General features: G+C 38.7%; 1 long non-coding RNA gene across 1 annotated transcript; it reads right to left on the bottom strand.

Annotated features, from left to right (window-relative positions):
* Window positions 1-799: 799 nt before the first annotated feature.
* LOC121662869 lies at window positions 800-5,789 on the bottom strand. Its single transcript, XR_006015462.1, has 4 exons — window positions 5,707-5,789; window positions 3,887-4,087; window positions 2,226-2,345; window positions 800-1,729 (listed from the first exon to the last, which is right to left on the bottom strand). It is a non-coding gene; the product is annotated as an uncharacterized LOC121662869 (long non-coding RNA).
* Window positions 5,790-14,615: the final 8,826 nt, after the last annotated feature.

Raw genomic sequence — 14,615 nt, 5'->3', positions numbered from 1 at the left:
AAGGTGAACATCACTATTTATCCCTGCATGATGTAAGTATGTATTTTCCTCTATGGAGCTGAACTTCTGCAGGAAAATGGAAAATGAAAAAGAAAATTGGCATTTTGTTTCCAGGCCACTTAACTGATTTTTCATTTTGATTCCATTTTATGAGCCTACAGACCCTCACACACATGCATAGACATCATCTCTCTCTTTTCATCCAGCTGTCACCAGCCAGTGTTGCAAGACACTGACCTTTGATTGCAGCTGAGGTCTGCTCCTCCAGCTTTACTGTCTTTATTGATATGGTGTCACAGTCAACATAAATTGTCTCTTCCTTTGAGAAGATCCAGCATCAGAGGGTTAATTCTGTCATGCATCATTCTTGTGAATTGGTAAGAGTGCAGCTTGTGCATGACAGGCTCCAGAGGTTTCTGTAAGATGCAGATGAGGTGAATATTCCAGTTAAGATAGTACCTCATAAATTATTTTCTAACAAGTCTCCCCTTGGGAACTGCAACCCTGTTTAGGCTTGTACAGACTTGTCATCAGGTATGAGATTCTGAAATCTAGTAAAAAATTAGCCCTAAACTAATACCTCAAAGTCATATGTGCAAAGTAATATAAAGTGAAGAGATGCAAACCTTCTAGAAATCAACCTCTTATAACGCCAGGATAATTATCAATCCTTTCTGCAAGTCTTTAAGCAAGAACAACTGGTTTTGTCCTTTTTTTTTTTTTTTTTTTAATTACTATATTCAGTGATACTTTAATATCCTTGATTTGTCCTTAAATATCACATAAAGTCACTGTTTGATTTATGAGGTTTAAAAAAGTCTTTATTAATGGTACTGTGGGGGTTTCACAATAAATGTAACAGCATGGTGCCTGGAATAAGAACCAAACCTCATTCACACTCCCAGGTGAGAGTTACCAATACCTTTTAACCATCAGATTGGGGAAAAATGATGAATTCCTCTAATGAACAAGTGAATTGGGGGGGTCAAACCAATTGGCAAATAAGCTTTTATTGAAAGGGAAGTTTAAAGGTTCTCGTGAAAGAGAAGATAAAGCCTTTTCTGTCAGTTATTGCAGTCTGCTTGAGAGCAGTTCCATCATTAGGAAGGTGCTGCACTGAGGCTGGGCAGTGTGTGCTTTCAGTTCTGCTCCTGTTAACAAAAAAAAGGATTTGTTTCTTCATGTGACTCTACCAGGCCAGTCACCACAGCCCTAAAAGGGTCTGAATGTTACTGCATCATTAGGATCCTGGTAACTGGACAGAGTAAGACTGAAGAAACAAGACAGTAATGGCTGGAAACTTAGAGATAACCAGAGCATGGACAGAAACACAAAATTGTTTTTATAAGAACCTCACAAAGGTTATCTTGTAGGGAAACATCCACTGAGGGGTGTGTGTACACCTATAACCCAATTAATGCTTCCTACCCAGGAAAGCATTACTGAGAAAGGTACAAGGAACAGAGCAGCAAATTATTCTGGAGAAGTGGCTCACAATTTCCCACAGCACTTTGTAATGTGCTCTTAGTTCATCTGATCTAGCTTGTGACTTCTTAATGGATGTGCTTTTTTTGCTTTACTTCCACAAATTGTCAAGATGTCAACTGTAATTTTTTACCCTAGTTTATATGAGTTCCCTTGCCCAAAGGATTGTCCAAGAGGACTTTGCTTGCTGTGTTTCCTCTTCTTGATTTATTCTGAAAAGCATTGACAGGAAAGCTAAAAATACCTGCAAGATAGTTAACAAGAGAGTTTTAATTGCAATAAGGGCAACAACACATTCAGAATTGAAGATTATCTTGCACATTCAGGAGCCATGAAATCAAAACTTGGACGACCTATCTAAAAACCACAGTTACCAGCCTAGGACACAAGCTCTAGTTTGCATGTTCTAATCCTCTTGAAAAGAGGGATTTAGTAGCCTTATAAGCTGTATTCCAGCTCAGTGATTTCAGAGTGACTTTCAAAGGCATTTCATAGAAGAGCTCAACTATGCTTAAGTGCTCTTAGGACCAGGTCACAAAACTTCACTTCACTTCTTGTGTTTCTGCAAAGAGCTCAATCTGTACTCAAGCTTTGGTTTCTAGAAGCTCTTTCCAGGCTTGTTTAGAATTATTATTATTTTCCCTGGATAAAATATCTTGAGATTCATAGGATAATATGCAACTATTAAAATACAAACACAATACCTACTGTATGTGGTTTAATTTCAATTTTTCACTTACCAGTGTCTCCCATCTTTTTTGTGTAGGCATTCACAGTTCCTCATGCACAGCCTGTGGACTGAACAAACTCTTCTTCCTCTTGAGTGACCCACAACAAAGGATTCCTGATCAGCCAGAACCCTAACAAGAAACAGTTTACAATGATTTCACAATTTATTAAATAACTATTTCAAAATTATTTCAGTTGCATCTGGATCTTTTTAATCTTTTACCATCACAGAGGGAAACCATGTTATTCAAAATCACACCTGAGCTGTCCATACAGCAGCACTCATCTGTGCCTGACAAATCAGGAGCACGGCCCAAAAAAGCAGGAATCCTTACACAGCTCTTCCTTTGTCTACACTACACACTTCCAAGTCTTTTCACTTCATCTAGGCTTTCTATTATTATAGAGATAAAAAATTAATCAGACTAACCATAACTTCCCAGCTCTGGAATTCTCTGGGAGATTCTTGAATTATTTGGGAGATACTCCTTGATGTAAAGAGCTGGGGCATAATCACATTACATTTTATTTTATGTACATTTCCAGCATCTGTAGTTTTGGAAAAGGGGTTGGCATTTACATGCAGGATAATTTAAAAGTCAGGCAAATAAATCACTTATTTGAAATCCTGAGCTTTTAAAGCTATCTCAAGATTTTTCCAAGAACTTTCCAAGAAATGAAACACGGCCTTAGGTGAAAGATGGCCTTTGGAAAAATTACAGGGCTTTGCCAAAATGGTGCCAAAGTCAACATATGATACACAAATATCACACTTGTTTCATCTCTTTCTGCTGCAAAAAACCTCTTTCAAATTGTTTCAGTGGTTGTCCTGCACACCTTGCAGCTCAGCTCTCACCACAAGCATTGCATTGAATGCCTATCACTCACTTGACCATCTATTCTAATTTTTGTTATATCAGCAGTTTGTGATGCTAATTGAAAGTCGATTTACCTATCTCACACTACTTACATTTATTTTTTGAAATGAAAGTAATTCACCCTCCTGCATGAATTAAGTCTTGTCTGCCTGTGTTTTGTTTTTAAAATTTTTTCTTCAGCTATTTGGTGGAACAGGCTTAAAACAAGGTCTTGAAGTACTATAATGAGATTTCCTACTACAGGCTGTAAAGATTATTTTCATAATTTGAATAATCAACACCCTTATCTCTTTGTCAATTTAAACACTATGAGCAATTCACTCATATAGTTCTGACTAGAATAATGTTTAAAAAAAGTGATAAAATGAGGAAAAGCTGTTTAATTGCACCTAGGTTCATCACAAAATACTTAGCTTTTACTGATTCTGACATTAAATACAGCACCCTAAAAGCTGGCCCTGTTAAGGACTGAGGAATGAGTGGAGTTTGGTTCTTTTAATGCTGTGTGGAGTTTTACAAAGGCCTCACGGTGTGGTAAGGAAAGTGTGGTGCTCTCCTTGCAGCAGAAACCCTGAGGTCTCTCCACTGGGATGGCAAGATAGTTCTACATGTTTAAGCAGCAAGATTCCTCTCTCAAGCTCAGGCGAGGGGAAATGACACCAGAAGTAAAAAACCCAGGAAATGTTTTCCCAGAATGTGTCAGTTTATGTCAGTGTTGGAAGGAGAATTTTATCTCCACTTACCATCTTGTCTGAAGCTGACATTGTCTCCTTTGATAAGGAACTGATACTTACCCTGTTTCATCCAGTTACTTCATCCAAACACTAAAGCATCAAAGCTGAAGCGATGACTCTTAAGCGTGATGAACAGGAAAGCAACACAGAGAAAATTCCTGTTGATGTGGTACAGATGTGCTCAAAATTTAATATGGATGCATTTTCAGGTTGTCCCATTAGATGCTCGATCTCAAATTTTGCAGCCCAGAGCAGGTTCTCCTTTGGAAAAAGAATATCAGAGTAAAGCTGTTAGTAAACTAACTCTGTTACAAATAATTCAGGTTATTCACAGTTTGCCTCTATCTGCAATGCATTATAAGCAGCACTTCTTACAAAGAGAACAGAATATTTAATTATAAACTAGTACCTCAGATCAGCTTAAGGCTACGTACATCAATGCTCTGGTGAACAAACAGCTTGTGCCTTGAACAGGTTTGTTGGTTTCACCATTTTACATTTGAATTGTGTAGGAATTAGGATAAATACTAGACCATTTCAACACGGGAAGGGGCAGGAACAGTACCAGAAACAGTTCAGATATAGAGACAGGAAGAGTATGTGAGAATCAGCACCACCAATACCCAGCAGAAGAAATGACCGTAACATCTGAAGTGGCTCATGAGATTTCACAGCAGATATTCACAGTGAAACTATAGAGAGAATCCAAGATGTACCTACTTTGATCTCTCTCAAAAAGGTTTTCTTATAAGGTATTAAAAGGTTAATGATACAGTAATACTTTACAGCAGAAAGTGAGTTCTCTGTGTAATGGGACTTGTCACTGACATACTCTTTGGCAGCTTAACTTGCAGCAAAGCAAAGTATGAAACAATGTATTATCTCAATTAAGATTATTTAATGTTGTTATAGATTCCTGGGAAAAAAGGCAAATTGCAAGCAAGTACCACTCAACTTTTCTAATGAAATACGTAATCTACTAATTCTAAAAAGTTGTATAAAAATAATTTTTCTCACAGCAATTACACCTCAATCTGTTTTGGAAAAGGAGAGGCATTTTAACATAAGTTTCCAAAGGTGTGGATTACTTTTCAGCCCATTGTGCTCTTATGTGCTGTAACTCCCATTGACCACAGAGAGGCCGACAAATTATGTGCTACTTCTGCTGGCTGCCTTCAAATTCACATTAAAAATCAGTTTCACAAGATTCTTACAAAACTTGTTGCAAGTTTGCAACACTTGTGGTAATATCCTAGCTCCATAGCATCCTTTTTGTTCCTTTTACTTACAATCTACAGAGCACTTTTGTTTTCAAAATATAGAAAGGAAATGACAAAAAGGACTAATTTCATAATTCTGTTTTGGCTGATTCTGTATTCCTGTTGTTACTCTCTATGCTGATTTTTTTTAACACATCCATCCCACATTCTAAGAATCTAAATCTTTCCTGACTTTCTTTTGTCATTTAGTTCCATTTTAGTTATGCTTAAATACTTCTAACTCCCAATCAGAAACTCATTTTTTAAGAGAAAGTCAAAGTAATGTCAATGAGCTTTATATCAAACATATAATGTTAAGAAAGCAATTAGAGAACTAATGGTTTTGCTCTATTTTTTAAATTAAATGTCAAGTAATTTATAGCTGATTTAAAAATTCTAGTGTTGCACTGGTGCCATGGGATCCTGTTTGTTTCAAGCAGCTATAAACCTATGCTTTTAAAGAAAAACACCCCACAGAGTTCCCAGCACCAAACCCACAGACTTCACGTTGTAATAGACTTTGGACAATAATAATTATAAATTGAGAAGTTCTGTTATAAATTATTCTGGCCAGGGCTATCTGCTGACATAATTCAGATGTTAAAGAGATTGCAAACCAACCTTGTTTGTTGGCAAAGCCTGAGAGGAACTGCCTTAAAGAACAAGAGTAGGAGTGTTTCATGCCTCTGCTCCACTTGTTGCAGAAGACTGGAAAGTGGATGTTGGTAAAAAGAAATAGGTTGGCCAACATCCAGCTCATTCCTTCTATTTTTCATGTGTTTGATGTACAATTTAAATACAACTTCCTCCCCTTTCTGAAGGGCTCAGTTGATCAACATGTATATACACATATTCCAAAACACTACTCAAAACTATTTCCTAACAATATCTGACACAGATGTGCGCCAACCAGCAAGAAAATATCAGTAACAAGCTTCCAACACTAATAAAAAAGGTCAGGTCTGCTTATCAGTATTGTTTGCCTAAACATGGGTTCAACTCACACCTACCCAGAACAGCCATAAACTTCAGACACAGTCTGTGTGTACATGTGCTGTACTGTGACTGCCATCCCTGCCTCACTGTGCCAGGGTCCTACATGTGTCCCTGGAAAGAAATCCTATTTCAAGCTAGTACAGAGGACAGAGTACTGAGAGCAGAAAACAGCTTTGTCATTTTGCAGATGAGCTGGAAATAATTTCCAGTTCATTTAGGTCTCTTTTCTTTGTCCAGAATCTTAAGGAACCAGGTTGTTTCCCTTTAAAAGCAAACTGGTGCTTTCTTTTTTTCTCCCCCCATTGCCCTCAGTCTGGTCATTGCTTTAGACTGGTTTTGACACCACGTTTGTTACAGGCATTAGCTGATGGCCATGGACCCTGTGCTGTACATCACAATACAGATTGTTTGGGCACTTCAGTGACTGGTAGAAGCCCTAATGACTAAACCCTAGGTGTTGTTGCCTCTTGGTATTTTAAAGCTTAAACACTTGTTTCCAAAATTACTTGAAACTAGAATTCCTGGTGACAGTTACAACCTTGGGGGCAATTCAGTGCAACAGGAAACCTCTAGTTGAAGAGATGGATATGTGACAAGCAAATCACTTCCTTACTCTGCGGATACAGTTTCATGCCAGTCACTTTAATAAAATAGTATGTAGGTGGCATTTGGCTTGCAAGGGTCTCATCACTAAGGAAATAATTTTCCATGCAGGTGCACAGCCTCCCATAAATATTGGAAGCTACACACAGTGTTTGTGCTATCACTGCCTTCTGTTGGGTGCACTGTTGGGTATGCAACAGCAATTCTTTCCAGTTCGAATACATTATTCAGCCTGGGTCTTCTTCACCTTTTCACAACCAAGAAAAGCCCTTCCAGCCTTTTGCAGCAATGAAACATTAAACTACTTCGGTAGTTTAAAATGGCCACAGAGTCAGGCCTGTGGATCTTTCCAACTGGTTTTGTTGCATAAGAGCCAAAGTGAACCACTGGGAGCCCAAACAATACTTTTATTCAGTTTGCAATGTTTCTGATATGATAGGCTTGTCCACAGTGAAGATTCTAGATGTGGCAGTAAAATAATTGCTAGAGTCAATGCAGTTTCAGGAACAGTAGAGATCCATTGGTATAAAAGAGTTGGAACCCTGGGTTCAGAGAATTCCAGTCTTTCAGTGCTGACAGGCAGTGATCCTCAAAAGCACACTGCATTTGACCTGAGGCCTTGGGAAAAGCTTCCCAGATTATGTGATAGCACTGAGATTGTTGCTGTGTAATTAAAAAAGAATTTTGTTCTATCACTGGGTGGAATATGTAAAGATGTAGAAAATTTATGTTTCTGGGATATAGAAATATACATGTAACAAGATGAAGGATTTTGGGTGTAGGTTAGTTCTTCCTCTTTCTTCTTCTTCACAAGCCTAAGTAATGTGGTATTGGTTCAAAAAACCAGCAGTGCAGAACATGAGTGATTAGTTACTGGATTATAAGTAAAACTAAATTAGTTTTACTTAAATTAGCTGATATGGAGCTTTGGAGTTATGTTGTCATCAGCTGAAGTTCTAGTCTTGAATCGAATTTACCCATAATTGGGTAGTTTGGGCTTTAAAAGACCTTGGAAGGTAGAACTCTGGGGCCACTATCACCTTGTTAACTTAGAGGCACATTCTGTGCAGCTACACTATAGAGAAGAAATAATAAACATCTGAGTCCGAAGAAAAATTCCACATCTCCTGCATTTCAATCCAAACTCTGAGTAAAAGGACAAAAGACAGAGGCAGAGAAAGAAAGAACAAAATGGAAAATTTAATATAAAAGCACCTGCAAAATCAGGTTTTAATTCTGCCAAAAGTGCAGTGAAGACATCACATATTGGGATTAACAGTCTTCTGAAACCTGAGCTATTACCCTGGATTTTGGAGCAGTTCTCCAACTGATGGGAGCCTTAGGACAAGTTATCTGCCTTACAGAAGACACCAGTAGCCTCCACAAAATATTGTGAGGGAAAAACTCATTCAAGAGTCTAAATTAGTCTCCTGAAGGTTGACTTCATTGCTTAGCAACATAAACTAAATTCCTCTTGCCAGATTTCTCATGGTTATGTATTTCAACAACAGCATCAAGACAATCTCAAAGCAGAATATTCATCTTGGGATCATAGCAGTCATGAGATCATAGCTTTTACAGTTTGCCAACACATACTTTGCCTTGTTGAGCTTTGCTGTTCAATTAGAAGATGCCACTTCAAACACTGAGAAACAAGCCTGATGGTAACAGTCATGCAATTATGGCTGAGTACTCATATTGTTAGAACATGATAGACCAGGTTTCACAATTATTAAAGTAATTAAAAAAGGTCTTTGGTCAGCTGGCAGCAGCAGAACTACCAGGGTGGGTGAAGAAGGCACAGTCCTTGAAACAAGAGATGCTGCTGCATGTTTCAGGCTCCAGTCTGGTTTTGAGGCCAAAGACTCGTTTACAGCAGGAGCTGTATATGGCTGGATTCCATATACAGCCATACACATGTATATTATATATATGTGTATATATATATACCTAGTTGCAGGTACTGTTTGATACACCTTTCTCAGTCTTTCTCTGTAGCATTGTACAACAAACATGTCATGCAATGATATTGGACCTGGCTTGTATCTTCTAATCCTAAGAAGGACACTGACATAAAGAGAGAGAAATGCTATCATCCCTGTATCATGCACCTTTCCCTGATTCACTGGAGAGCATGTGGCCTTATTCCTGAACCCTTCTTTTCATTTTTCTTTGTATCAGAACCAAGTCAGGGCCTTTAGAAACAATGCTAAACAAAAAAGAAGGGTAATTTCTGCTTTGATCACATGATACTCTGTCCTTACATACAGCTATCTTAAGCTAGATTTGTGTCTACTGAAAGTATTTCCAAAGCATGGTTAAAAGAAAAGAGTCCACGTCTTAGAATGAAAGCAATTGATAGAAACCTGCATTGCAGTTGCAGCGAAGCCCTTTGGACACACTTTGGTGGAGGTTGTCATGCTGCTTGTGTGGTGAAAGGCATGAGACCATCAGAATCCCCCTGAAGGAGCCTGGGATGATGGAATAAAGCATGCCTTATTCTGTTTTAGTACTCAGATGAACCACACAATTATCAAATTAGCACTTCATTCGCTTTGTTTTATTGAACCTAAGTCATAGCATATTTTACAATTCCACAGGACTTGAGCTACTGTGGCTTAAGAGTAAATTACAGAACAGTAGTTTAATGAAATTCCATGTTGGCTAAGAAAATATAACCTAATTTTGCTAGTTACAAGATTTGCAGGTTAAACAGAGTTTCATTAGTTCAGTGTACGAAGTCAGCATGGTTGTTGAGATAATTTAACGATTCTGTGTGTAGAGAACTAAAAAAAAATTGTTTCTAAGGCAGTGAGGTGGCACTCATGCTTTTCTTTCCCTTTCTGCTTGAAATCATGGGATCCTTTACAACAAACCTTAAAATGGATAAAAACCTAAAAATTGATTAAAAACTAAAAATACAATGGCTAGAAGAATCAAATGCAAAATTCTAAAAAACTCACTAAAATTAGGAATTATAAAGATCCTGAGGAAACCTAATATTGCTAAATACATTACCAAAGCTGTATTTGGTACTCCTTTTTTTTACTAAGATATGTAGCTGGAAAGGCTGAATTAACAGGTTAAAACGAGCAACAGCTGTAAAATTCTCTACAGCTAAAAACAACTGGTTTTAGTAGCATATCTCACTTCTACTATGAAATTCATGGCCTTGTAGTGAAGACAGACTTAAAGAAGGCATCCTTTTTGTCTCTATCACACCAAATCACTTTTAGCTGCTGCTGGGGGCCTTGCTTAGCTGGAAAGTGTGTAATATGCTGCAAGGTTTACCCAGGATTTTCATTTCTATTTAGACACATCTCCTTATCTGAGTCACAAGTTTTGTTGTCGAGGGACAAAGGTATAACTTTACAGACACTCCAATATAGGGGTTTGTATTCTTCGGGTAATGAGAAAGTAAAAAATCCATTTTCTAGAGTATTTTATTAATGCACGGATATTTTTATTTTTGGGTAATCTTGTTAAGCAGAATGACAGCCTTTCTAGCAAACACAGCCCACTGGCATGTGGCAAAACACGGTGCACACTTTAAGGAATTGGGATTACTAGCTGATACTGCTGAAGAAGGGATTGTCACTGTGCAAAGGCCAGGAACTGTGTTCTCCCCATTTATGCTGTGTAGACCCTTTCTCCAAGCATGATTTCTCCAAGGATTAGTTTTCTCCTCGCAGTTGTATAGTAGAAATCACTTAGACTTTACAATAAATGCTAATTCTCATGATTCTGAGGCAAACACTGGAACTAAAGAGAGCAATTTCTCAGCTGATATGGAGCTTTGGAGCTATGTTGTCATCAGCTGAAGTTCTAGTCTTGAATCGAGAGAGGGACAGATAGAGAAAAACAGGAATTGACTTTATTCAGATGTGTTCTACTTTTCCAATATTTACAAATCAGAAAATATTTCCTCAGTGTATATAAACTCCATGAATATTAATTATTTAAACATTTTAAATCTATGCCACAGTCAAGCAGCCAAGGGTGGGGCCATATTTAATAAGTGTTAAGTACCTCCTCTTGAGAAATGAAGACTCCTGGCTTTCAACACAAGTTAGGTGGTAATTTGCTGTTGGCATTGGAATATACAAAATGTCAGCTCTCCTGGAATACTGATGGGACACATAAGAATGCTAGTGGGGTACATTCCATCTCTGCCTTCATTCTGCCTTTTGGCCCTGCTCCCGTAGGTGCACTCAGCTGTAATCTCAAGGCCTGAACAGAGTAGTTTACACTCAAGCTTACATTAAAGATATAAGGCCTAGTTAAAAGGAAAGACCCAACTCTTTCACTCTGCAATTCACTCAAATATTCACCTCTGATGCTCCAGTAGCACTACTTCCCACAGGTAGAAGGGCAGCACAGTCCATGCTCACCATGCCATCCACCAGCACCTCCAGCAATGGAGCAGGCTGCAGGAGGAGCCCCTGCTGACTCTTGACTTTCCTTCCATTCGTGGCTGAGTCAGTGGCACACTCTACCAGAGAAGCTTTATCCTTTTCTTCCCAGTGTGCAACCCAGAAAGATTTTTAGCTACGAATTTTTTAAAGTTATCAAAAAATGTTGACTTAGCAAAGATTTTATCAGCTTTGCCTTAATTGCTAGGAAGGAATAACCAGTGATAAAAATCATGTGCCTTATTAATATATAAATAAATTATGATAGCAGTCTTTCTATCTCTAGGAGGTTGGCTGAAAAACAGCTTGTCATGGTTGGGTGGCATTTACTTTTCTATCTGTCAATATTTGGAGGATTTTATTACTTTGCAGTGCCAAGTTTAAAATGGCTAATGGAAATACTAAAATGGAATTAATCTAACTAAATAAAACTGGTTCTCTGTGTGCTATTCCCTTGACAGTAACTTAATGTGCTTTCCGAAACAAAGCTATGGTGGAAAAATGGGTTATGTTTAAGTTTATATGTTGTTCATTTACTTACTCTCAGAAACTTTCTTTTCCAGCAGAGGCAAGCCATGGTGCTTTATGATAACTATACCTCAAATATTTACACAGGACAGAAGGTTAGAGGTGGCCAGAGGGTTTCCAGATCCACTGACTCACCAAATGTTCTATTTTTGGAAAACACCCATAACACAGTGGCAGCTAATTACCTGTGTCAGTAGCAGCACTGCGCTCCACAGGTCAGTCCTACGAAGTCTGGCCAGCCTAACAGGGATGTCTTAACATGAAAATTACACACACCTCTAGCTGGGACTGCAGTGTTTAACAAAACTCTGGGTGTCAACAGAAGACCTGTGCCAAAAAAGAACCCTCTTGCCAAATTAGCTTTGCTGCCTGCAGTGGCAGCACCATTTTGTCATCTGTGGGCTGGATGCAGCCTGCATTTTCTGAGGGGCACTCCATCATACCTAGAATAGTTGCTGTCCAGAGACATCAATAACAGGAATATTTCTAGTCTATTCATGAAATAATCACAGAATGAGATAATTAATCTCCCTTTATACTTCTCATTGCACCATTTTTAAACTTTATACACTGACTTCTATCTTTTTCAGAAGAGTTTAATGAGTTACTTCAGTAAAGAAATACACACTTCCACTTTGGAAAGCAGGACACAGAAGACCCAGGAAATGAAACAAAACTCTGAAAAGAGTGCAAGCGTTAACTGCTGAAAGAGAGTTGAACTGAAGAACCAGCAAGGCACCAGAAGCTGAGAAACACAAAAGATGATCTCATTGTCAAAGCAGCAACTACTCCCAGCCAAGATCTGGGAGCTGTGGGAGGTAGGCAGACACGCCTCGGGTATCTGCAGTAGACCTCCTGTTCCATGCACACACACAGGGGTGCAGCTCCAGTGGATCCCACAGCTGTTACCAGCAAAGCTCTCTCGCAGTTGTCGGCACAGATGCGTAAGGAGAGTCCAAGGCAGAAACAAGACACGCTAATAATGCACACGGGACTTGGAGATGACAACAGCCTTTCCAATCTAGGCACTGAAAGCACAGCAGGTGTTTCAGAAGTACATTGAGAGAAAAGGGAATGGGAAGAAACTACAGCACAAATGTTCTTTTGAGTTCACCCACCTTGTTTACAACTCCCTGACATTTACTTCCTACCTACAGATTCACGTTAGACAAGTCATTAAGCTTTGTCATTAAGCTGAGCTGAGCTCAGACTCGGTCCTAGTACAAACACACCACAAGTGTGGGACTTTTTGGCACCTTGGAAAGATTCATGGCAATACCTTCTTCCCTTCCCACAGCCTATGTGAAGTCTCATTCACTTCTTCATTTTAATATTTTAAGATGTCACTATCAGCACATCCAGGTGTTACCTATCACTGCAGGGAGCCTCTGGAAACTATGCAGATACATCATTAGTCCACAAGAGATAGATGCAATCCAATTATTTCTAATTTACTACAGAGTATCAGCCATGACATCCAAGTCACCAAAAAGGAATGCAGTAGAGACCAAAAGGCAGAGTTTCTGTGAGCCATGCTCCACCTTCTGGCTTCTTATCAGTTTCACTTTTTCAAATGCCTCAACTTGTCCAAGGTCCTTTATCACTCATTTGTAAAACTGCTATTCAGATGAAATGTCACTTTTTATCTTATGTCTACAGAGCCATGCTGTCTTCTGCCATCATCATCTTCAATGGAACCTTTTCCACACTTCCCTTAAAATTTTCTCTGAGCACCAGAGCCCAACTGACACTGGAGGGATTCAAGCACCGTGACTCATTCCAAAAGAGATGGAACAAGAAGGCTGGAAGTGACTCACTATGAGATAGCACAACATTTTGTCTCTTGGGACAGTGATGGTGCCTGTACATTACCTCACATCAGAATAAGGCAAAGTCAGTCAGCTCAGTCATTGCTCCAGAGCATGAAACAGGGTAATAAGATAACACAATCCTCAACCTAACTCTGCTTCATAATTGCTTGCAAAAATACTCAATTCATAGACCAAATTATCTTTTTAGCAATAAATATTCTGCTGAGCAAGTCTCATTGGCAGCAGCATAGCATTAGCTGGGTAATCTGCTGGGAGTGGACTTAGTAATGCTACATCAGTCTTGATCTTCATTCCAACTTCTTTTAGACCTGGAACTGGTCTGCAAAAGATCCTATCTGCACTGTCCCATGTAAAACTCAACATTCAAGACCACATAACGCCACTGCTCAGAAGTTATACAAATTCACTTGACCTCTGAATTAAATGCAAGAATTAATGTTGGATTTTGTGGCCCTTCCTTGAGCATTTCCCGGCAGCATCAGCTCCTCCTGTGACTCTGCTTTCAGGGATATTTGATTGTTAGTCTACATGCAGAAACACTTTCTCATAAGACACACCTATAACTGAAGGTTATCTCTAGAATTATACATGTAGCTTTAAAGATAAAGTCATGAATTCTGGCACTTATAGCTAGGACCCTGGACAGACACATTGTCAAAAATGTCACAGTATATAATGCTATACAACTCACAATTAAATGGTGTAAAGATATTATCACTGCAAGAAATATAAAGCTCCCTAACAAGTTAACATTGAGCCATGCCTCTTCCAGTCTGCAGTTACAAAATAAAGAAGTTACAGGAGTCTTGAGCCTACAGAAAAATTTATACACAGGGTGCAGCCTTGTGTTCCAAAATTATTTTTCCACAAACTGATGAAAAACATGTTGACAGCAACTATTTGTAATCCATCAGTAAATCAATTTTTCCCTATAGACTCCTGGGTTGTAATGAACTTGTTCATTCTGAGTGCTCTGATCTTACAGATTGAAATGTGAATCTTGTTGTCGTTGTGGTGTGGTTTACATATAGGGAGGTATAGTTTTGTGGGAACTAGCTTTATCCATAGCAAGGAAAAAAAAAGAAAAAAGATTTGAGTCCCTTCTCAGGACTGGAGTTCAATGTCTATTAGGTTGTAGATGAAGCAGCTCTTAAATCTG

This window comes from Corvus kubaryi, unplaced genomic scaffold (genome assembly GCF_017639235.1).
Source record: "Corvus kubaryi isolate FWS band 111438036 unplaced genomic scaffold, C.kubaryi_AGA036_p1.0 37264, whole genome shotgun sequence".
Taxonomy (NCBI): domain Eukaryota; kingdom Metazoa; phylum Chordata; class Aves; order Passeriformes; family Corvidae; genus Corvus; species Corvus kubaryi.
This window is presented reverse-complemented; position numbering and strand designations above follow the sequence as displayed.